General features: G+C 42.8%; 1 protein-coding gene across 1 annotated transcript in view; it reads left to right on the plus strand.

Moving 5' to 3' along the window:
* The window catches only part of LOC126426703 (ankyrin-3-like), a 501231-nt gene that overhangs the window by 296033 nt on the left and 179310 nt on the right, over positions 1-25888 (plus strand). The window lies entirely within an intron of this gene.

The following is a 25888-nucleotide window of genomic DNA, read 5'->3' on the forward strand; positions in this document are numbered from 1 at the left end:
AATGTGAAGACATCGAAAAAGATATGATTGTCGCAAGGACAGACTCAGCATACAGGAAAGTCAAAACAACCTTTGGTGACATTAAAAGCAACGGTGGTAACATTAAGAGTGCAACGGGAATTCCACTGTTAAATGCTGAGGAGAGAGCAGATAGGTGGAAAGACTACGTCGAAAGCCTCTATGATGTTGAAGATTTGTCTGATGTGATAGAAGAAGAAACAGGAGTCGATTTAGAAGAGATAGGGGATCCAGTATTAGAATCGGAATTGAAAAGAGCTTTGGAGAACTTACGGTCAAATAAGGCAGAAGGGATGGGTAACATTCCATCAGAATTTCTAAAATGATTGGGGGAAGTGGCAACAAAACGACTATTCACGTTGGTGTGTAGAATATATGAGTCTGGCGATATACTATCTAACTTTCGGAAAAGCATCATCCACACAATACCAAAGACGGCAAGATCTGACAAGTGCGAGAATTATCGCACAATCAGCTTAACAGCTTATGCATCGAAGCTGCTTACAAGAATAATATACAGAAGAATGGGAAAGAAAATTGAGAATGCGCTAGGTGACGATCAGTTTGGCTTTAGGAAAAGTAAAGGGACGAGAGAGACAATTCTGACGTTACGACTAATAATGGAAGCAAGGCTAAAGAAAACTCAAGACACTTTCATAGGATTTGTCGACCTGGAAAAAGCGTTCGACAATATAAAATGCTGCAAGCTGTTCGAGATTCTGAAGAAAGTTGGGGTAAGCTTTAGGGAGAGACGGGTCATATACAATATGTACAACAACCAAGAGGGAATAATAAGAGTGGACGATCAAGAACGAAGTGCTCGTATTAAGAAGGGTGTAAGACAAGGCTGTAGCCTTTCACCCCTACTCTTCAATCTGTACATCGAGGAAGCAATGATGGAAATAAAAGAAAGGTTCAGGAGTGGAATTAAAATACAAGGCGAAAGGATATCAATGATACGATTCGATGATGACATTGCTATCCTGAGTGAAAGTAAAGAAGAATTAAATGATCTGCTGAACGGAATGAACCGTCTAATGAGTACACAGTATGGTTTGAGAGTAAATCGGAGAAAGACGAAGGTAATGAGAAGTAGTAGAAATGAGAACAGCGAAAAACTTAACATCAGGATTGATGGTCACGAAGTCAATGAAGTTAAGGAATTCTGCTACCTAGGCAGTAAAATAACCAATGATGGACGGAGCAAGGAGGACATCAAAAGCAGACTCGCTATGGCAAAAAAGGCATTTCTGGCCAAGAGAAGTCTACTAATATCAAATACCGGCCTTAATTTGAGGAAGAAATTTCTGAGGATGTACGTCTGGAGTACAGCATTGTATGGTAGTGAAACATGGACTGTGGGAAAACCGGAACAGAAGAGAATCAAAGCATTTGAGATGTGGTGCTATAGACGTTGAAAATTAGATGGACTGATAAGGTAAGGAATGAGGAGGTTCTACGCAGAATGGGAGAGGAAAGGATAATGTGGAAAACACTGATAAGGAGAAGGGACAGGATGATAGGACATCTGCTAAGACATGAGGGAATGACTTCCATGGTACTAGAGCAGGGCTTAACAGCTGGCCAGTTTTGAGCGCGGGTACTCGCGTCTGCTCAGGCCCGTGCTCGCGAGCAGGTGCAAGGTCGCGGAGTAGGGTTGGGAGGGGAGGGAGGGGAAATGCGCGCTCACGTATGAATAGGGCCGCAGCGTGCCTATTGAATTCGCACCGACTGTGTAACGTTTGAAGTACTACGATCAGCTCTAACAGTCACTTCGCTGGTTAAGAATCATGTCAAGTCGCCGTTGTGTAACCCCAACCATGCTTTCGCAGTTGAACCCCCACTGCGAGGAATTGTATCTGTTTACAGAAAAAGATGGTGTTGCAAAATGTTTAGTATGTCACAAAACGCTAAATTCTTTTAGGAAATTTAATTTGCAGCGACATTATATGTCGTACCACGCGAAAGACTACGGAAGTGGAAAATGTGATGGACGAGATCGTGCACAGGAAGTTATTAAACTTAAAAGGAAGCTATCCGAAGAAGATCTGGACGACGAAGAAAGATCAACTGAGGCAGCTGTCACAGTGAGCTACAAAATTGCTTTGCTTTTAGCAAAATCCCTGCGCCTCTTCACTGATGGCGATTTAATAAAGGAATGTTTGGTAGTTGCAGCGGAACATTTGTGTCCATCTCAAGTTGAACAGTTTCGGATTGTGCCATTATCTAACATGACCATTATGCGTCGCATACAGGACATGGCAGACAACGTCCAGAGCCAGCTTGCAAATATCTGTAAAGATTTTATGGCGTATTGTCCAGCTCTGGATGAAAGTAAGTAGTGTTGAAGAAAGTGTTGAAAATATAGGATTGTCGTGGAATTCTTTAGTTTCAGTGTCTGCAGACGGTGCACCAGCGATGACAGGGAACAAATCAGGTTTCGTTGCGCTGTTGAGGGAGAAAATACAAAAACTGACCGTGCCGAATGAAATAAGGGGCGTTCAGTGTGTGATCTACCAGGAAAACTTGTGTGCAAAGAGTATCACTCTAAAAAATCTGATGAGTGTTGTTGTTCGTGCAACCAATTATATAACGAAGCATGGGCTACAACACAGGCAATTTAAAAGCTTTCTTGAGGATGTAGAAAGCCAGTATGGTAGCCTGCCTTATTACAGCGAGGTTCGCTGACTTAGTCGTGGCAAATTATTAAATCGATTTTTTTCCCTAGTAGATGAGATAAATATGTTCATGGAAATAAATAACATGTGTGTTGCTGAATTGAAACAGCCTTCATGGAACTGTGATCTCGCGTCCATAGCAGATTTAACTAGCCATCTGAATGCTTTGAACGTTTCACTACAAGGTGAAGATCTGCTACTTACTCATTTCATAGATAGAATACGAGCTTTTAAAATGAAATTGACACTTTGGGTGAGTCAGCTGGAAACAGGAAATCTAGCTCATTTTCCTAAATTATCATCCATGCAAGACGTTCACAAAGACTGTGAACATTATTCACATAGTTTAGTTGCCCTTAAGGAAGAATTTGATCAGCGCTTTCAAGATCTGACAGCACTAGACAGTGATTCTGATCTGTTCTCCTCTCCATATTCAGCGAATATTGAAGAGATTCGTCCTGAGCTGCAACTAGAAATTATTGACCTGCAGTGTGACAGAGAATACAGAGACAAATTTCAGAACAAGAAAAACATTTTGGAATTCTACAGACACTTCCCTCAGGATAGGTTTCCTCGTTTGCACAAACTGGCGGCTACAATAATATCAATGTTCGGTTCCACGTATGTTTGTGAATAACTGTTCTCTGCAATGAAATGTAACAAGACGCGCCTGAGAAACGCATTGTCTGATCAAAATTTAAACTGCACGCTGCGCCTACAATGCGCAAGAACATTACTTCGAACATAGACGCAATTGTAAAGGTCAAAAAGTACAAGATAACCGAGAATCCCACACTTCAGTGACACCTTTTATTGTGTAACAGTTCACAAATTAATACGAATGTAGAGGGATACACTAAGCTAATAAAATTATGTGGCATGTGTACAATCTCCTTTATTTGTTTCATTTGTCGCAGTAATAATTCGTGAGTGATATCCCTGCAGGTGGCCGTGGATTTACATTGACTGGCGGCAGCCGTTGTGTGCCCCACGTGACTCTCCCCACTCTCCACTCTGGTCCGGTAGTGGGGGTAGCGTGTGCTCGCGCTGCTCCGTGCTCGCGCCTTGTTGCTCACAGCTTGCTCCGCGAGCACGTATGTTGTGAAGTCCTGTACTAGAGGGAGCTGTAGGGGGCAAAAACTGTAGAGGAAGACAGAGATTGGAATACATCAAGCAAATAATTGAGGACGTAGGCTGCAAGTGCTACTCTGAGATGAAGAGGTTAGCACAGGAAAGGAATTCGTGCCGGGCAGCATCAAACCAGTCAGTAGACTGATGACCAAAAAAAAAAAAAAAGTAGTGTGAGTAGTGTGTCTGTCTAGGAACCGATGATCTCAGCAGTTTGGTCCCTTAGGAACTTACCACAGTATTCCATCATAGACAAAATAGGTTTAGTTTATTTCACTATGGATTAGCATCTAACGGAAAAAACAGTAACAAATGCCGGTCACCTAATTTCAAAGCCAACTTCCATACACCCAGCAATTTAGCAAAAAACGTGTTTGCAATGTGCTTAGGTGAAAAAAAAAAACACGATATTCACTGAATTGTATTCGGAATTTTACTTTTTTGTTTAACCAGGAGATTGGCGTAGCATTTATTATAACATTTCCTGCAACTTTCGGAATTAGGTATTCATACACTATTTGAGTTAGTTTCAAATTCAGTCACTGTAATATTCTTTTCATAAAATTAAATGGATATATATTAGGAAGTATATCCACATCTAGAAATTTATTTTTGTAGTGAAGAACAGGTAGTGGTGACATTATCCAAGTCTGTCTGATTATTTGGAGAATAGCATTTTTAGTCACTGAAATTGAGGAGAATACGAAAACACCAAATATTCTTTCACAGCAAGGGCAAGAAAGTTGCACAGCCGTAATACAGACTAAGTGTGTGTGAAATCTTATGGGACTTAACTGCTAAGCTCATCACTCCCTAAGCTTGCACACTACTTAACCTAAATTATCCTAAAGACAAACACACACAGCCATGCCTGAGGGAGGACTCGAACCTCCGCCAGGACCAGCTGCACAGTTCTTGACTGCAGCTCTTTAGACCGCTCGGCTAAGTCAGCGCGGCCACAGACTAAGTACTGTGGTCTTAGCTCCAGCAAAATTACTCGATAATAAGAAATTTTTATATTCACTTGGCTTCCCAAATTTTTTGAAACTTCTTCCGAAGCTAAGTCGCGCAAGTTAGCATCTCTGTATTGTCCGCCCCGATAGCTGAGTGATCAGTGTGACGGATTGCCGCCCTACGGGCCCGGGTTCGATTCCCAGCTGGGTCGGGTATTTCCTCCGCTCAGGGACTGGGTGTTGTGTTGTCTTCATGATAATTTCATCCCCATCTGGCCCACAGGTCGCCCAACGTGGCGTCGAATGTGATAAGACCTACACGAAGGCGGCCGGACCTGCTCCGCAAGGGGCCTCCCGGCCAACGACGCCAAACGCTCATTTCCATTTCCATCTCTGTATTCCAGCCTTGCGTAGTCGCAGAGCACTAGATACTTTAGCTCTTGATCAATTAATGGAGACATATTGCACAGTGAAGCACGCAGTAGCAGAGCCCTTCAAACACGGAGCACGTGGCTTGTGGGGGAGCAGTGTGGTGCGCATGCGCGAGCCGAGATACGCACCGGCGCAGGCGTGACTGGAGACTGGCGTGTCACGTGTCACGTTTGGACGCGGCGCCAGTCTGAAGTGTCCCGTCTGATTACTCTGCGAGGTACGCCTGCGACGTCTTCCGAGGACGTAGCTCGAGGTACGCTACGCCGCACAGTGCGTGGCCAAAAAGGAAAAAAAAAAGTTTATAGATGGGGGTTTTGGACTATCAGGTTGGCAGCAGCAATGCTGGGACAACTGAATGCCGGCTGTGCGGACGACCAGATGTTCATTTGTTCGGTTATATCTCAGGTCAAATGCGGCAGTTCATTGTTAGCGTGCGCGCAGCTGGCCAGGCTACAAAAACAGTCGTGTTGTTGAAGGAAGTTATTTATGTTTTGTGCAAGTGAAACCAATACTTTCAATATGGAATGTATTCCAGGAGGTATGTAGTAGTGAAAAAACACTTATATCACTATTAAATCATCAATTATGCACGTTTACATTTCAATTAACGTACTACAGGGAAATGAATGACAAAATCGTGAAATGTGCTTAAAAAATAGAGATAAGTTACGAGTTCCACGACATTCCGCTTTCTTTTGCGCTGTGTACGCAAGTATATATTATTACCTTTGTAAATTAAGCTTCAAATCCTGCGACTAGTTGCGACTCTGGCTTTGAGCCACGTTTTAAGCGACACTTGCAAAATGTCACTGTTCAGACATCTTCAAAAATGACAGAAGAATCAATTAATTATGAGTTTTATTTGTACAATTTAAATTACAATCGACACGTAGAAGCATTGTAAAGAATAAAATAATTAGAAAAATGACGAAAAGTGTAACACAGATTTTTTTTAAATTTCAGTTTCATCTGATCCAGCGTATTCCAGAATCGGATTTTAGAGGAAAGATATTTTTCTAATAACAAAAGAGTATTTGCCAAATGATTTGTAAGGGGTCATAGAACTGATGCTGCGAAGATTGTGAAAGACGTCACACTCTCAAGTCCATCCAAGGTGAAAAAATACAAGGCAGGCTTGCGATTTTCAACATCATCGTCATCCTCATATGATACAAATTAAGGTCTAGCACTCCTTTTCGACTTGCAATTGTCAAAAGAATCTTACCAGCATTTGAGAAATGGGGCTAAAGAAAAAGGCTTAAACACACTATATCCACCGTATTCAGCTGTTTTGGTAGCAAAAAAAGCTTGCTGCCCTCCAGACGTAACCCTCACTTTTACCGAATCAAAAGCTGAGGTACGGTTGCAAGCTTTGTTAGACCACACTGTTCAACGTGTTCTACTGCTGAAACGAGACGATATTTTACATATGAGTGATTCGGAAATGTCTAATGTGGCCCTTATTTGTAAGTGGGGCTTTGACGGAACCTCCAGGCAAAGCATGTATAAAATGAAGTTTGGGCAGATTCAAGTATTTCAGATGCAACTTTATTTTTCACTTCGCTTGTATCCTGGCTGTTTCCGTGCGTATTTCCTCTGCCCTTTCACAAGGAAGGGTCCGAATGGCTGCTTCGGTGTTGGCAATGATGTCCTCCATAGGTATGGTTCTCGGGACGATAGCGAAATTCCCTCCTTTTTGAAGAACAGACACTTCCTCTTCGGACAATTGTCGTTCAGTGAGGTTGACCACTGTGTGTGACATGTCGGGAATCGCCTTGTCGGTCTGCTTCCGGCATCTTTCAAACGTTTTCTTCTGCCGCTCGGTGCAGCGCTCGAGTTCGTTCTGCATGCTCCTGTGAGTGATGCTGTCGATCTTGTCCCAGTCGTCTCGATGCATTCTGCTACTTAGTTGATAGAAAATGTCCAGAAGTTCCTGATCCGTTCTTGCCAAGTCTCTCCGTGTTGTATGTTTTCGTTGACGAAGAAAAGCTCGTTCCATTCTGTCGTAGATACGATGTGCTTGGGCGGTGGTGAATAGGCGCTTACATCTCAAGAACTTCGGTGTAGCACATTCATCTCGGCATCGTGACAGAAAGGCGAGAGAGGACATCAGTCGCACTTTCTTCTTCCGTCGTTGGTTAAGGCGTCGGTACAATCTGCAAATCTCCTCCCCGTAGAGGCGTAATACAAAATTGTTAAGGCTTTCGTGGTCACTTGTTGACAAACCGCCTATTGGCTTCTGTCTCGGGTTCTTCGGCCGACGTTCATCTAATGATTTTTCTGGCCTTAACAATTTTGTAAAATGAAATAATTTTTTGTAATATTTTACACCATCTTGTAACCTATATTTGGTCCTTTCCTGGAGTTTTCCACTTTTTTGGTTTATTTTTTAAGCATTAACTAAAATATCCCCTAAATACTAACTTTTATATGAATAAAAATATATAAATATAAATAAATAAAGAGACATAGATTTTGACCGCCATCTTGGATCCACCATTTTTAAATTTTTTGAACTCTGTCATCATCAGTAACCTCGATAATTCCCTAAAAATTACTTTTATACATAATAAATGATAGTAGTGTACATAGAGCCTGCCATCTTGGGTCCGCCATTTTGTTTTTTTCACTTTTTGATATCATATTCTTAATCAGAAACTCCGTAAACCCTTACATACTACGTTTGGTACAAATTGAACAACTACTTATATTTTGACCAGCTTTTTGGGATTCTGGCCCACTGTGCGCCGCTGTGAAATCATCTTCACAGTGCATGCCCGACACGCGAAATTTTGGTTAAAATAGTGCACGAATATTAAAACCCCCTTGTTCTTGCACTCACAAAATATAAAACTGACGTTGGTGAAATTTTCACCTGAAAGCATTTGTGAATTGTAATATCATAAATTCAGGAATTGCATAGTTTTGTTTGTCTGGCGACTTTTTACTAAGCAACTATTGTCCTTGTAAGGGTTAAGTTCACATCGTTGTTGTACACGTAATTTGTTTTTGCATAGTATTTACAAAAGTATTCTTTCATTTATATTCCTGTCACGACAAAGTTTAAACTGACCATGTTAACGAATCAGCCGATTAAGCCGGTGGCGCAAGAGAGCGATAGGGCTGTGAAACTGCAGCGCAGTGCGCATGCGCTGTAGCTCGGGCGGCTCCTCTTGCGTGCTAATCTGAGGCTGTTTGCCGGCTTTGCAGACCGCAGGTGCCCCTATCAGGCTGCCCGCCCCGAATTTCGCTGCAACACTGAGGTACGTTGCGAACGGCTGTGCTTTGCACCCTGTACATGTGTCGTGTTAGGCGAGAGAGTGGCTAGTAAAAGAAAGGATGCAGTAGTCACTGAGTGTATAAACACACGACTCCAAACCAAGTAACTATTTCCTACAATGATATTGTACAAGACAGTGACACTTTTAACTACATATATTCTGCTCTTATTGCTTGTGTAACTGAAGATGGGTACGTGGTCCGAAACTGCTTCTGGGCATGAATCTGTAGATACACCTGCCTGTGTAGAGTCCCATCAGTGAAACACGTACCAGTGATGCGGTTTTTGTAGAATCTGCACAGCGGGCTGGCACTTGAAAGCAGTCGTCTACCGACTTTTGTTTCTGCGAGGGTTTTCGTCTGACGTGTCGTGTAAATTGCGAAGAGTAATTACCCTGCGGTCTGCAAACGATGTTTCACCCTCAAGCAAAAACTTGTATAAAAACCTCGCACCACTCCTGTACAGCATTGGAAGTGTAACCGATTCTGAAAGTCATTGCCACAAGCTGTTGACGGAGCTAAATGTGCGAAAGGCGGTGATCGCAAAACACTCCTTCACCTGCCGCCTCGCTCATTCAGCCTGGGAGTGGGTTTGTGTGTTCCCACTGCTAAGTTGTCGGCAGAGTTTGTTCGGAGCTTCTTTGTTAGTGTTTTTTGTTCTTCACGCTTAAGGGTTCTCGAATATTATAACCACCCGAATACGCAGTGTTGTCCAAGTGTGTATTTATTCCAGTCTTCTATTATTCCCCCCCTCCCCTGCCCTCTGACTGTGCATTTTCTCCTGTCCTCTGTCTGTCCTCCTCCTCTTCTCTCTCTCTCTGTCTCTCTCTGCCCATCTCTTGCTTCTCCCTCGCTCTCTGTACATCTCACGCTCCCCCCTTCTCCCTCCACGTCATCACACGCGCGCTGGTGGTTCTGAACCCCACAGCATTTCTTTCCAGATTGCAACTGTTTGTACCAAATTTGGTTGAAATCGGTCCAGGGGTTTCGGATGAATATTTACCTGTGGCTTGCCCACATATGCACCTGTCGAATATATTTCACACATATTTCGCACGTATTGGTACACGCATTTCATCTGAATCTCTAGCGAATTTAATCCTGTATTTTGATTTACACGCAGCTCAGTGTTTATGATGAATCCAGCACCAGCGGTATTTCCGAACCGGGGCAAAATCTTGATAGTGGCACCCCCGCCCCCACTCCATCCCCGCCTTTCCAGCGTTGTTGTATCTCACATATTTTTGTAGAGTTTGATATATAAAACATATAAGTTCGAGGAAATACAAGACATGTTATTTGGTCTTCAGTGTGCCAAACTGCAGTGCCACGTCTCTTCTCACAACATTTTTCTATCGCACGTCGCTGTATTTCGCTCAGTGGAATTTACACGTGTATATTTTGTAGTGGAAGCTATCAAACATACACACATCACAAAAAGTTTTGCATCACCCCAGTTCCCAGAACTCCTGGAGATAGACGTTGATTGTAGATATTGTATCACAGACACAGTCCCTTTGACTAATCAGAGATGTCGCTAATCCCGCCCAGAGATGTAAAGAACCATGCATGAGCAGCGCCTATTAGACGGAGGGGGTCCGACAGCCCATCAGTTCCAGTCATTCCACCAGGAAGGAGAAACACGGCTCGTGTTGCCAGAAGTTCAAGCATGCCCTAGACGGCCAATACCGCTATTCGATCGCGTCCGCATTGTTACTTTGTGCCAGGAAGGGCTCTCAACAAAGGAAGTGTCCAGGCGTCTCGGAGTGAACCAAAGCGATGTTGTTCGGACATAGAGGACATACAGACAGGAACTGTCGATGACATGCCTCCCTCAGCCCGCACAAGGATGTCCGCTACCTACGGATTATGGCTTGGAGGAACCCTGACAGCAACGCTACCATGTTGAATGGTGTTTTTCGTGCAGCCACAGGATGTCGTGTTAGGACTCAAACTGTGCGCAATGGGCTGCATGATGCGCAACTTCACTCCCGGCGTCTACGGCGAGGTCCATCTTTGCAACAACGACACCATGCAGTGCGGTACAGATGCGCCCAACAACATACCGAGTGGACAGCTCTTCGCCGATGTGTCGCATATGCCTTCAACCAGACAATCGTCGGAGACGTGTTTGGAGGCAATGCGGTCAGACCGAGCGCCTTAGACGCGCTTTCCAGCGAGTGTAGCAAGGTGGAGGAAGATTCCCTACTGTTTTGAGATGGCATTTGTCGGGTCGACGTACGACGCTGGTGGTCATGAAAGGCGCCGTAACGGCTATACAATGACGTGAATGCCAGCCTCCGATCGATAGTGCAGCGATATTGGCAGCGTATTGGCGAGGCGTTCGTCCTCATGGCCGACAACTGGCGCCCCCATCGGGCACATCTTGCGAATCCTTCAGGAGAACGACATCGCTCGACTAGAGTGGCCAACACGTTCTACACACATGAACCCTGGGATAGATTAAAAAGGGCTGTTTATGGACTGCGTGACCCACCAACCACTCTGACGGATCTACGCCGAATCACCGTTGAGGAGTGGGATAATCTGGACCGACAGTGCCTTGATGAACTTGTGGATAGTATGCCGCGATGAATACAGGCATGCATCATTGCAAGAGGACGTCCTAGTGGGTATTAGAGGTACCGGTGTGTACAGCAATCAGGACCACCAGTTCTGAACATTTCGCTGTATGGTGGTACAACATGCAATGAGTGGTTTTCATGAGCAATAAAAAGGGTGGAAACGATGTTTATGTTAATGTCTATTCCAATTTTCTGTACAGGTTCCGGAACTCTCGGAACAGAGGTGATGCAAAACTTTTTTTGATGTGTGTACATTCAGGTCAGTGGAAATTAAAATGTGCTGTGGTGCCTTTCCTGCTCCCAGTCGGCCTCTTTGACATCCAAGCCCCCTTCAAATAAACACTCACAATTAATACTGGGTGGGATTATTTGTGACGGGAGGAATAAGAACTCTTCAGAAAATTTGCACTCTTCATTGCCTGTTAGCTAATAACTTTCTCTTATGTGTGACATAAAATTGAATACGGGTAACACAAAACCAGTAAAGACTAGAGACAAGCAATACAGTACACATTTCTTCAATCCTTAGGTTCCAGCATTTTCTTCTTCTGTGCTTTCCTTAATGCAAAAGAACCTATTACCTCATGAAAGTCCGCCTCATAGGCAATTTTATTGTCAGTGGCTAGGACTGGGAGGCCAGACAGACGTTCCTCAATCACTGCCGAACGCAGACGGCTTTTAATTGTTTTCAGTTCGCTGCAGCTTCGTTCACAGCTTGCTGATGTCAGCAGTGACGTGCAGTGCAGTGCATGCGTAAAGCTGCACTGATGTAAGGAAAAAACTACTTCCAGGAAAAACTTCTCGCAAGTCATGCTTGCACAGATCTTGTAACAGTCGAACGCAATTGATTTTTCATTAATTTTACTCACTAACGTCTTGAATAGGATCGGTTCCTGCCAAACATCAGCTGCAATCAAGTCTTTCGAATATTTTCGTATTGGATCGACTCACATTTTTGCAGACCCTCAGTCTGCCACTGTGTGACCACTGAGGAAGGCGAAATTTTCATGTAGGCCCTTTGCGCTGACTACCCTTGTTTCAGTTTACGTTCAAATTTTGTCAACTGTTACTTTGATGTCTCTGAAAAACAGGTTAGTTGGGTCTAGAGTTCATGATTCGTACTCGCGGATTTCGTCGTGTTGCCTCCTCTTTCTGGAAGCTCGTTTGCTTTCTGCATCTACGTATACATGGATAATCTACAGATCACAGTTAAGTGCCTGGCAGAGGGTGCATCGAACCACGTTCACAATAATTCTCTATTATTCCAGTATCGAACAGAGTACTGAGAAAAACGAACACCTATATCTTTCTGTGCGAGCTCTGATTTCCCTTATCTCTGGAAGAATAACAGCCCAAATTGTGAAGTTGAGGATAAATATAAAATCCATGTTGTAGATGACCAGTTTCATACTTTAATTCTGCGGCAGGAGAAGAGTCTTCAGTTTATTCCAGAGCGTTGACAACATATGAATTATTTATTAGAGCTGTTACAGCTAGGCGTCAGCCTATCATCTTGTCTGACTACTTCCTTTTGGTTTGTGGGCACTCAACTGCATGGTCATCAGCGCCCATACAAAGTCCCAATGTTTACACAGTCCAATTCAGCTACTTGCACGAATGATGATGATGATGATGATGATGAAGAAGAAATGATGAGGGTAGCACAAACACCCAATCCCCGGGCAGAGAACATCCCCAACGCGGCCGGGAATCGAACCTGGGACCCTGTGATCCTGAGGCAGCAACGCTAGCCACAAGACCACAAGCTGCCGACACAACCCCAAATAGGCTAACCGTTTGTGGACACGATGGCGGAGAATGCAACCCCCAGAAATTTTAAGGAGTGTGACACACGTGGTACAAACTCTGCAAGTTCGTTCATTCCCATGATTCTGGATTGGACTTCTTTACATATGCCGACCATATTAGACGCATTATCGTAAGACTGATCACGACATTTTTGCACATCCGAACTATCGGCTTACAGTATTTCTAGTATTCACTTTTTGATGTATTATCCAGTCTCCCCGTCAACTTCCTTTATTTCACATCCAGCTTCTGTAATTTTTGTATAACGTTTCACTTTACTCATTTGTTGTGCGTGGAGTGCAGTCAAATATGGTGGTGAAATAGTTGGTCTCCTTGATCTCATTGATAATGGCATTTCGAACTTTGTTTGTCATTATATGGATGATTTCATTTTGCATTGACTTCGACAAATAGGATACCTGTTGCCTTTTTATGTGATCTAACTGATACTTAATAGTAGGATTGAATTTGCCGACCAGGATTATAAAATTAAGAAAAGTTGCTTTACTAGTTTGAGGAAAATTTTCAGCGAGATGACTGCGTGTTTCTTCAGAACCTCTAAAGGCAAGACAGTTTGTGGCAAGATACACGACAGCGTTCGTTATTACGCGCAGAATATGTCTCCGTTTTCCTTTCTCAGAGTGAATTATTTTCGCGATCTCGTGGTCGATGCCCTGACACGATTTCATTTACTGCAAACGAGTCTTCCATTTTATAAAATATTCTTTATTTGTTTGTGATGCTTCGTGCTCAGACAATTTCTCTGAAGCTTTTTTCCAATTCACGAGACCCTCCCTACACAGGGCTGATGTAGAAGAGCTGCCGTACGGCTTGCGATCAGTACAGTAAGCTCTGCATTTTCTGCTTTCGAACAAACAAGTCAGGATCTTCCAATATTTTCCTGATTTGCCATTGTTCCCAGCAACATGTGATATGTCAAGTGACTAACGTTGCATACAGTGGACGTAAACTTTGTTTTCTGGTTGTTTATCATTCAGTAATACAGCTCGTTTGCTGAAGAATGACCTCTGTTGATTTGCAATTTTTTTGTGGTCCGGCCATGTGCGTGGGTCCATTAGATCTATAGTTTTGTCTTTGCTACCCGTCTGCAATAAGTCGACAAATGCTAGCTCAGCGGCATGTTGCTCCTGAGATAGTACTGACGATGAAGTCTGTTTACCGTCATCTGAGACCTGAACCTTCGACTGTTCAGTCGAATTATCTTACTCTCCAAATTACAAGAATTGTTCGAAGTACCTGAAATCATAATATCAGAAGTATCAGAGGGGCTTGATTATACGTGTGCTTTGTGAAGCCATCTTCTCATCTTAGAAGCCGATTTATTTCTTTCTTCAATTTTATTCTTATTTCTTTTTCTGTTTTAAGCCCAGAAAGCTTGCTTCTTGGTGCATTCATCGTTTGCTCTTTACTACCTAAAAATATAAATTTATTTTAACTCTGACACGTCGTTCTTACATACAAAATCATGATCATGTTTGTGAGTTTTAATTAATTACAACACCAGTTTGTAAACCAGCATTTAGAAACACTCCACAGAAATACAATACTGTGCGCCATTACGCCTATACTCCGGCCTCGCTACCGAGCAACCGTCTCTAGCCGCTCGCAGACGCGACTTCAACTCAAGGACTGACACTCCACTCCCGCTCACCCACTCCCACACTGTTAACTGCATTGCAGTCTTTTCTTCAGTTTATGATCGCTGCACAGAGCGTTTGATAGATACTGTGTAAGGTTACACCTATGTACCACTATAACATGTTCATAAGCATCTAGTCTTATCACCTGCATCCACTCAGCCCATTGTGCACTCCGACGGACTTGGGCAATTCCAGCAGGACAATGTAACAGCTCACACGTCTAGAATTGCTAAATAGTGGCTTCAGGAACACTGTTCTGAGTTTACACACTTCCGCTGGCCACCATACTCTCCCGAGACGAAAAATTGTTAAGCATATCTGGGATGCTTTGCAACGCACTATTCAGAAGAGGTCTCCACCCGTTTATACTCTTAGGGACTTACGGAGAGCCTGGAAGTTCCCTCCAGGACAGCTTCAGGCAGTAGTGGAGTCCACGCCACGTCGTGCAGCGACACTTCTGCGTGCTGGCGGGGGCCCTACAAGAAATTCGGCAGGTTGTAAGGGAACAACTGTGTGAGGGGAAATGACAAGTTTAATGTCGCAATATTTCTCACCAAAATTACAGCTCTTCACACAGTTTTTAACTCGCCAACATAAAAACAGCGTAATGCATAACACATCTTGCAAACATCAAAAAGTGATATAAGATTATACACAACAATGTTAAATGTTAACTCCCTGAAAGCACATTAATCCTAAGTACAGTATTATGGAAGTTTAATTCGAAGTTTCTTTACCTTAAGCCTAAGCACTATAATATGAAAGTTTAATTTGACGTTTCTTTACAAAACTACTCCTACACATACGTTATGATGTTGGTCAGTAGCACGAAAATCGTCCGATTCCAGTACAAAGTTCGGTACTATTTAGGATGACACTCAAGTCTATGGTGGATGGTTAGTCAAGTGACAAATTTGAGCGCAAGGTTACCCAAGGCCGCTGGATGTGTGGATGGGATCATTTCTATGCAACATGGCGCACCTACGCCCATTGGAAATCCAGTTAAGCAGCTGCTAAAATGCCATTTCGGAAACGCTACAATTATCAGCCACCATTTCCCTAGAGCCTGGCCGTCCCGACCATCTGATCATAATCCGTGTGAGTTCTGGCTGTGGGGCTATCTGAAAGATGTTGTGTTCTGTGTTTCGATTGCAAACTTAGCTGCATTGAAGGCACGTATTGCGCAACACAATCTGAACGAGACCCAGGAAACACTTCGATCGGTTGTGGAACATGCAGTTTCTCGATTTCAACTAGTTGCAGACAACGATGGACAGCGTATTGAACATGTTTTGCGCCAGTCACACGGAAGTTAATAATCCGATTTGAATTTGACTGATGCTTTTCATGCGGTTTTTGACCTCAGTACAATTAGAAACGGATGTGATTGATGCTTTTTGTGCTGTTTTTGGCCTCAGGACAATTAAAAACCGATTTTTCCCATCCGATGTGATACGACCTTGCTGTGGCGCATGGCCTTATGTAAATAACAGTGTCGTACCTGTACACCCATGCACACTGAGTCGCACAGTTTGTTCAAGATCAAACGTACACCTCAGGCATTGTTGTATGATTCATTTGTCATTTGTAGTCGACCACTATTAAATTACGATGCTTACAACGCCATCTGTTGCTACATTTTGTAACTATTTCTTCTTCGGCCATACGTTTTCCCCATTCTTCGATAATATTCCACTGCAGTTTGACGTCATTCTGACCAGCGGTGTAACTTCTGTAACGGTTTGAAAGTTTCTTTAATTATAATCACCCTGTATGCTAGAGGATTTCCTAACCACAGACTGACAGATTCAAGATGGTTCACTCCTGTTTTCAGTGAACTGTGTGAGACTGGTGGAGTAACCAGCAGTCACACCTCACCTGAGAAGGGCGTTTGTGAAGGAGAAGGCCTTACGTGGTTAATCCTTCAATTACCACACGCGAATGTTATGCAAGTATTTGTGTTCCGCATACAAGAGTACAGTGGACTTCATGTATATTCGGACTGTGTCCTTACGATTTAGAGCAGATCAGGCATTTTCGAGAAGGAAGTGATGATGACAGATTGGACTTGTGTCGCTGGTTAATTGCAAATCAGAGAGAAATCCCATTAATAACGTCCTTTGGTGAAGCCAACTCGACTCGTGACGGTATCAGTGTTGCCCGTAGCTCACATCGGTGGTCCGACGAAAACCCTCATGGCTTTGTGGAGAAATATTTTCAAGTGTGGTTTTCTGAAAATGCATGGTGTGCTGTGACAGACAACCAGCTGACTGGGCCTGTCGTGTCAGCACACAGGTGCCCCATTATCTGGACTACTAGGAAAACCGGCTTCCAGCGGTACTGGAAGAGGTTGCTTTGGCTGTGAGGACGGGTGTGTTCTGCCAGCACGTCGGCGGTCCTGCACACCCTAGTCGTCTGGCGAGACACCATCTAAGCATGGCATTTCCTGCAGAATGGATCGGCAGAAATTGCCACTTTCCTCGGTCACCAAGGTTCCCAGATTGCACCCATTTACGTTTTTTGCCTATAGGGCTGTTGAAAGGCGAAGTCTAGAGATAAAGAGTGGAGACGCAACACGAGCTGATCGTCTGCTGTATGAAAGCACTGGCAAGAGCTTCTCAAAAGGTTCTCAAAAGAGCTCTACACATCCTCTAATTGGGAGAATTCTAAATCGCATTGAAATCAGAGATGGAATTTACGAATATCAACAATGACTTTAATCACCTGGCTTTTTCTTAAGACCTTCAGCGAGTATTGGGTTGGGTTTCATTCTGACAGCTGCGTCTCTGTCATCTTAAAATTTGGGTAAACATTACATGAAAGTTTTATTCGAAACAGTAGACAGTACCACCTCCTAAATTACTTACCGTCCCCACTGAACATCCAGTGCATATCGCACGTAAATTTTGTGCAGCTCTCCCTGACAGAGACTGAGAAACAAGCGAGTAATAGCGACACCACACACTGTATTCTCCCAAGTACCCTTAGCTGACCCAGGGCTGTGAGAAGTGGGCAGCTGTGAGCGGCGGGTCGTCGCCAGCACCGCAGGCTGTGGCGGGGGGCTCTGCTCCATACGAGTGAGAGGTGGAAGGGCGGAGACTGGGCAGAGGGGATTACTGTCCGACGTCCCGTCCACAACTGGGCCATTAGAGACTGAGCACAATCTCGGATTAGGGAGAGGTGGGGAACGAAACCGTCCAGGGAGCTCTTCAAACGAACCATCCTGGAATTTGCCTGAAGTGATTTAGGGAAATCACGGAAAATCTATGTCATGATGACCCAACGCGGGTTCGAACAGTCGTCCTCCCGAAAGCAAGTCCAGTGTGCTAACCACTGCTCAAATGTAAAAAGCAGTTTGTAAAGTACATGTTTCACATATACCGTAACACACAAACGAAAGTATTTGAAGGCACATCAAACTATTTCAGCATACAATGTTTTACAATTAAGTGATCTCGTCAGTAGTTGTTTAGACAGGACATACAGCGAAGTGCCACTATCTTGTCACACTACAAGGGCTCTTCAGACAGCGGCTTAACTTATCGCTGGAGGCTCCAGATAGAGAGAATGCATTGGAGTCAAGTAGCTGTTGACACAACGCTGGCTTGCAGAGTCGCGGTGGAATTCCAGCCTAGCCTATAGGACTGCCGGCCGTCGTCTTGAGTTTCGGTGAGAGACGGGAGGCCCTCCCTGCCTTGCCGCCTTCTGGCCACGCCCCACTCATGTCCGTTCACTTGTTACCACTATATGGGCGACCGCAAGGGCGTACCGGAAGCCGTGAGCGACCAGTTCTTGAGATTCCAATGCCAGTAGTGTAACAAAATCGACTGAAAGACCGTAGTCCGCGTATCTAACAACACACGTTGCCTTATTGTCACCTCATTACCGTCTACAAACACACAATATTTTTCTGTCTTGGCTCCTCTTATTATTGCTTATTTTTTCACGTCACTGATGTCGTGAAAGCTATCATGAAGCAAAAAGTAAAAATGTGAGATATAGAATTCTTTGTACATATTAAGAAATAATTTTCGCAACAAGATAATTGTCCTTGGGACTCGCGTTATTTCAGTAAATTACAAAGTGCACACAGTAACTAGGGTAAATATACAATAGGGTGTACTTTAGGAAACGATTTAATTTCCGAGAAACGCAATCTCCACCTTATTGCAAGAAGGCTTTAAATCATACATAAAGTGCCTAAAGGCCATGAGGCCATGCACTTAACTTTTTGGAAGAACTTGGCGTATGTTCTCATAGAAAAAGGTATTCACAATGAGAGATGAACTGTAAGGTGTCAGGCAAATCCAACACCTTCCATGAAAACCCTGACATAATAAGCAAATCCAGTAGTATGTCACATAGCTCCGAATAAATCGTGACATTAAGTTAACCAAAGTAATACGAGTACTGAGTGAGCAAATGGAATACCACAGACTAACACAAGAATGCCTAAATGCATGTCATACCTTCCCACCGTCAGACAGACGCAGTTCTGAGGGGAGAAACGAGAACAGAAGCCGAGAGCAGAACCGTGTTAAGCTGGAAGGCCATACGTTAAGGGACGGACGGACACCCACGTCGCCAGCTAACCGCTAGGACCACACCACCCGCAAGTTTTAGAGTGAGACTTTTTCGCGTCTCTGTTACGTCAGGACCACCCCCCAGCCAATGTTAAAAGCTAGAGCCCTCCAGAAGAACAGTATAGACCTTACGATAACACAAAAAGGGCTACACCACCCGCAAATTTTAGCGTGAGGCTTTTTCGCGTCTCTGTTACGTCAGGACCACCCCCCAGCCCATGTTAAAAGATAGAGCCCTCCAGAAGAACAGTAGAGATCTTACGATAACGCTTAAAGGACCACACCAGCTGCAAGTTTTAGCGTGAGACTTTTTCGCGTCTCTGTTACGTTGCAAACTTTATAAAACATTGCCTCACCACGAAAAGTATAACGTTTCTCATTGGATAGACAGAATTCTTGTAGGCGGAGCTTAAGGTTAACATTGAGACCCTGACTGGTCAGATGAAAACACAGCCAGATACTTTTTTTTTAAGCCAACTTCGGTAAATTGTGGTAAGGAGAAGTTAGGAGAGAGTTGCTTCCGAGGCGGTGAGGTGAGCTGCCCGCTGCCCCCTGGCGAACACCGACAAGGTAATGAACACACGCGATGCCGCATAACAGTGCATAAAGCTTCACTCAGAACTGCAGAAGTCTCATCTGTTACACCCCCTTGTTGCGTAATACTAGTGTCGATCGTCAATTGAAGCTCATGGTGTTCACATTTGCCACTTGAATTAAAAATCTGAAACGCGATGATTTTTCTGTTATATAGTTATTGAGAAGCCACATCAGCCACTGTAATTTACGACAAGTTAGATAAGTAATTAAAGATAATTGAGGGTCACTGTAGACCATTTTGATAGTTTTCTCTTTTGTGAAACTTAATTTAAACCTAGATTATAGATGTGATATGACGTAGGTCATCCTTCGATCCATTGTAGAACTTGGAAATCCATTCAGGGAATATTCGTTCACATATTTTGTTGAATGCAGTTGGTTTTTACCATCCTGTATTAAAACATTTCCTTTTAACAATAGTGCAATTTATAAACAATGTTTTGTGAGTAGAATAAAATCTCCAATGGTAAACTTAACTATTTTTTCGAAGTTATTTTACCATCTAACTAAAAATAGGAAAGCGTTGAACCCCTTCCACTAAATTTAGTTAGTATTAAGATTCTTTTACAGGGAGTGCAGTGGAGCTGACGCTGAAATAATTAAGTATTTGGTTATATCATCGCTAGTCTCACTGAACTCTTCTGAACTCTACATGTCATGTGTGGTCTGGCGTCTCCTTACCAGCAACAGGTCCCAGGTTCAAACTAGTCAATTCCCTAAAAAACACACTCAGAGCGTCGTTGGGCGAAAGTGGTAGGGAGGCACAACATAGAACAAACAGACACCATGCAGAATGTTAGAAAATGGCGACCCTACCAGGACGGTAAAATACCATGATTGAAGGTCGACCACATGCCTAACTAGGTCAGAAAAATATGCTGTTAAAAATTTTTTCGTATAAAAAAAAGTTTTTTGAAACGTATAAATAGTTGAAAACAGTAGCTGCAGCGATAGATAGTGAGACATTCTAGCAGAGACAATAGCATAATTAAGTTACGAATTTTAAAAATTGTTAGAATTAAGTTTTCTCCTCAATGCAAGTGCACAGGCGGCGGATGCATCGTTGACAAGTTGGTTCTGACCCAACGAGTAAGTGAATGGTTTCTCAAGTCGTGTGTGCAAAAAGTTTATGAAATGCGTGAGATCACATGAGCGCATGTTGACGCGAAGTAGGGCGCGTGAATTGCTTTTAAAACAGAAAATAAGGGATTCGGAAAGATTAGCAGTGGCAGATCGAGACCTTGACCGATCTGAGGTAGAGACCCAATATGAAGGCGGACAGAGAATAGAGGACAGTACAACAGACGATGCAGTAACGCGTGAAATAGGACATATAACACACCATAACGAGGATAATGTACGTCAAGGCATAGAAAACGTAAGTCAGCATACGACAGAGGAGCACGAAAGTAGAGAGACAGTCGACGAGGATTCTAACTTGAATACGTAGAACCCATAGTACAAGTAATCAGAGCTCCCTCACCACAGAGTACAAGGAATGCGAGCACAAACGTGTCACAACACAGTTCAATGCAATCGGTTGCAAACCAACACTTGGGCGAAAACACAGAGCGTAGGACGTCGGAAGAAAACGCAATAGGACCCACCAATCTGGCAGAATTATTACAATTAATGACGGAAACCATGACAAGACAAAATAAAGATATTGCGAACCAAATTAAAATTCAGAATGCAAAAAACGACGAACTAATTTGCGGAAATCACGAGACAAATGCGTGAGATTAAAGAACAAAACAATAAATTCAGTTACACCTAAGTCATATTGAAGACGAGGCAAAAGAATCTCGAGAGGTGATAGGAAACTTAATAACAGGTCACAATCAATTGAGAACAGACATTGACAAGGAACAAGCGGACGTACAAACATTGTGTAATGACACTCAGGACGAGATCAAAACATTACGTAACAACACCCAGGGAGAAGTCAAGAAACTGGAGAAACAGATAAACGTAATTACTAGACAAGCAGCAGGTACAGCGCGTGAAATTGTTGAAAACAGTGTGTTACGCAAACGTATCACAAAAGCAGCGCTGAAAAGATGTGATAACCGCATAGCCAAAATAGAAACGCAAACGAAGCAACAATTTCAGAAATTGCGAACAGAGTTGTTGCAAATCATTGAAGAGCGTAGTGAACAGGATCGAACAAGCACAGAGTCTGCAACCACATCCGTATCTGTAACAGCACCGGAAAAACAACCAATTAACGAAGATATTACGCATTTGCGATTCCAATCACAGGCGGAAAGTAACATACGTGAAATCAGACAGCCTGCACAGCAACAAACACGTTTCGAAATTCTTGATGAATAAACGTCATCACAAACACATGCGGAACCACAAATGTATGATTCAAGACAGTTTGGATCGTGCAATGAAGTAGCAAGGTTAGCCAGACAAGAAACCGAACCAATACCTGACAATGGAAAGCCAGGTCGCGAAGAGTGTACTGCATTCAGCTACACGTTCACAACCGATGAAAGAAAATTATTGCGTACCACTCCAACGATACTACGCAAGGGTAGGCAAAAGTTACAGTGGACAATATCCAATGGATCTACCACAACCGGAAAGTACGGCGGGAGAAATGATCAGAAACAAAAGTGGCGAAGAATCGCGAATTTCATATGGAACTATGACGAAGTACGACAATGATCATTTCCTCACAGTCAGAAAATTTCAACACTTTCGAGAAGGAAACTCATTACATCCATGAACTTTTATTGATCAATTCCGAGTAGGATTACCAGAACACTGGACGCTAGCACACAAATTAGACTTTATATGTGCACAAATGTCAGGAACAGTCGCAGAAACCATGCAGAATGTTGCAGCGACATGCCGATCATACGAAGATTTCAGAGAGAAGTTTCTCTCACGATATTGGTCCAGCAAAGCACAGAACAGAGTGAAGTACGAATTATTACAGAACCCATATTTTGAAAATTCAGGAGAGAAGAGTGCCGTGAAGCTTTTCGAATTAATGGCAAAGAAAAATCAATGCTTAGATGTACCATACAGTGACGAAGAGTTGATTAAATTATGCGCGATGAAGCTACCATTGAAATACCAGCAATCATTAGTAGGTCGCGGAGGCAATGACGTCGAAGCATTTAAAGATATTCTAAGGGAACTAGAGTTCATATTTTCGGAAGATGACGCAAGAAAAAGACGAAGCGCACGTGAAAACGAAAGCAAAAAGCAGTGGAATCCACAAGACACAATAATTACGAACCATGTGATAACTTCGCTCCAAGAAACGACAATAGATTTCAACAAAGAACCGGTTATGGATTTAGAAGAGAATATAACAATAACTATAATTCACCCAGGAACGGCAACAACTATTACATAGGGAATAACGATATCTGGAACGGCTACTGGAGAACCAATAGACCGACAAATTATCAACAAAGAAACCACTATCAACAAGCTGAACAAGAAAAGAGAATACAGATAGAAGAGGTGGAGGTAAGACCACCAAACCCCGATAAACGTTCGAATTGACAGCTAAGCGCCCATGTCAAAGAGAATGACGCACCGACCCAGGACAATTGCAGCACCTTGAACAGAGAAGTATAAATATTATCACGAGAAGAGAAGAAGGAAGAAACAAATCCACTGGAACCAGATGAAAATGAAGACAAGAAAATAACAATATCGTGTTGGGACAAAATTAATTGGGAGAATACTGATGAGGAAGTGAATTACCAGAGGCATGCACAACGAATGCAGGAGGAGAGGACGAAGTAATGATTATTGGAGAGCTATTTGAGATGGAAACCAGGGAAAGTGAATTCAATGAGGATAATGCACAGTCGACAGAAGCTGAAAATAAGTTACGAGTGGGCACACCACCCAACATATATAATGAAGGAAGTTATGAAGCGATAATTAGAGCATTTAGATGCGATTATGTGGAAGTAGCGGTGAAGAAGGAGAAGATAGACGAGGATGAGGAAAAAGTAGAGGATGTTGAAGAAAGCGTAAATGAAGGAAGAAATAGAGAAGAAGAAATAAAAGAGAGAGAAGTAGCAGTCAAAGCTTATCGTACAGAAAGTTCGAATTCACAAGGGAAATTCCTAAAAAGACTGATGTATGATTCAGTGGAGGATTCGTTGATGCAAGAAGAAGAAGAAGAAGAACAGAACCAATCCTTTCAAATTCAACCAATTGTGAAGGCCATGGTAAAGCATATCCCAGTCATTATTGTAATTGATAGCGGAAGTGAACTGACTGAGATCTCAGAAAATTTATTCATGCAGTGTAATGCCAATGAGGAATTGCCACTTCTGAAAACACGTGAGATTAAAGTAAGAGGTCCTATTAGAAACAATGCTGCGGAAGTTATGAGACAAACAAGATTAACTCTTTCGTGCCAAGGTCAAAAGATTGAAGCCAACTTCGTGATTATACCTAAACTAACTGTAAATTTGATTATAGGTGCAGATTTTTTAAATGAGAGACAAACGATAATAAATATGGGGAAAGGTAGCATTACATTCGGGAATGTCACGCTTCTCTTTGAGCAAAAGCTAAATTTAGAAGAAATGCTAGTTATAAACAAACAATTAAGAATGACGCGAGATAAAGAGGATGAAGAATTAGAATGGTATGCACAAAAGGGGGAATCGCCTCAACTCATTTTAGAAGTTCAAGGTATTTTGGAACACAGTAAAAGAGAATTAGAGGGTATTTTACAAGATAAAGCAAAGGTATTTTTACCTAAGACTGGCAGTATTAAACACTTTCAGTACAAGTTTGAAGATTAATTTTATTACTGGTAAATAATCAGCACAATATTTCAAGATTATGTTGCAGATAAGATCGTCAGGAGAAAGAAGAATGAAGAGAGAGGAAGGTGGGAAAAAAGAAAGTAGTTTCAATAAAAACAAAAACAAAAATAACACCAATAGTACCATAGATTAAGGGGAAGGGATAAAGCGTAGATAGTCTAACAGCATGAAATACTAAAATGCTATACACCACGACACTACACAAAAAAACGAATTTGAGGATTTTTGTAGAAGTTAAGACTCAAAATATCTTAGAGTTGTAACATGGAAAGGGCGCCGAAATTTGTAAAGCTTTTTAAGAAGGCGTAAAACAATGTAGGTACTAGACATACGTTGGATGATTATAAGTAAAACTTTTTGTAAGAACCATTGTAAAAGCTCCAACAAGGACAAGATGCAATGACCCACTAGTTGCAACGAGAGAAGTATCAGGAAAGAAAAGGATGTAATTAGCAAGACACGATTCCTACAAGGCAGAAGCATCGAGAGAAAGGAAAGGACTGTGAGACCAGCAGAAGGCCCTTGTATTGAAAGTGAGCAATAAATCTGCCCGCTAGATAGAACCCTGCTGGGACGGAACATGGAGCCGCACAGTGGCAGAGCCCTGCAGAGACACAATGGGACACCAAACGCTGGATGGGTCTCCGAGCGCCCCAAATGAACGGAGTGAGCAAAAAATGGCCCGACAAGCACTTGGGCAAGCCACCACTGGTAAAAAAAAAAAAGTGTAAAAGTTACACTTCCGCTATTAAACAGCACGCTGATGCACGAAACTGAAGAAAACGTCCACAAAATAGAAATGACATGTCCAAACCATTTATCAAACTGTTATTAGGACGAGAACTTCAAAGCGACTAGTTATCAATAAATATTTCCATATCCTGCCCAGAGAAGAACCAAGAAGCAAGTAAGAAGCAGAGAAAAAGCAGGAAGAACAGAAGTTGAAGATTCGCAAGATTGAGACCAAGAAAGAAGATGGGTGAAGAATAGACGACATACCTTCCCAAATCCCTATCCTATTGTAAACTAGTCGTCTGCGAAGTATTACAACGAAAAACGACCGCTTTCAGCGACACATAACGATGACTTTCACGCATACAAAGCCAGTAAACCACGAGATTCTGCACTCACAGCTCCATTTCATTATGGGACCTCCACAACAGCCACTTGCAAAGCCAACAAGGAACGACGAACGAAGCTGTACATCAAATACTTGCCCACATCCATCTCGCTGAAGTCCATCACCTTTGGGCGAAAAACATTCGCCAACCTCATGCTTAAACATTCATAGGATTGTGTGAATGTGTGAAATCAAATTATGTGATGTAGGAATTGTGCAAAAGAAACG

This window comes from Schistocerca serialis, chromosome 11, assembly GCF_023864345.2.
Source record: "Schistocerca serialis cubense isolate TAMUIC-IGC-003099 chromosome 11, iqSchSeri2.2, whole genome shotgun sequence".
NCBI lineage: Eukaryota > Metazoa > Arthropoda > Insecta > Orthoptera > Acrididae > Schistocerca > Schistocerca serialis.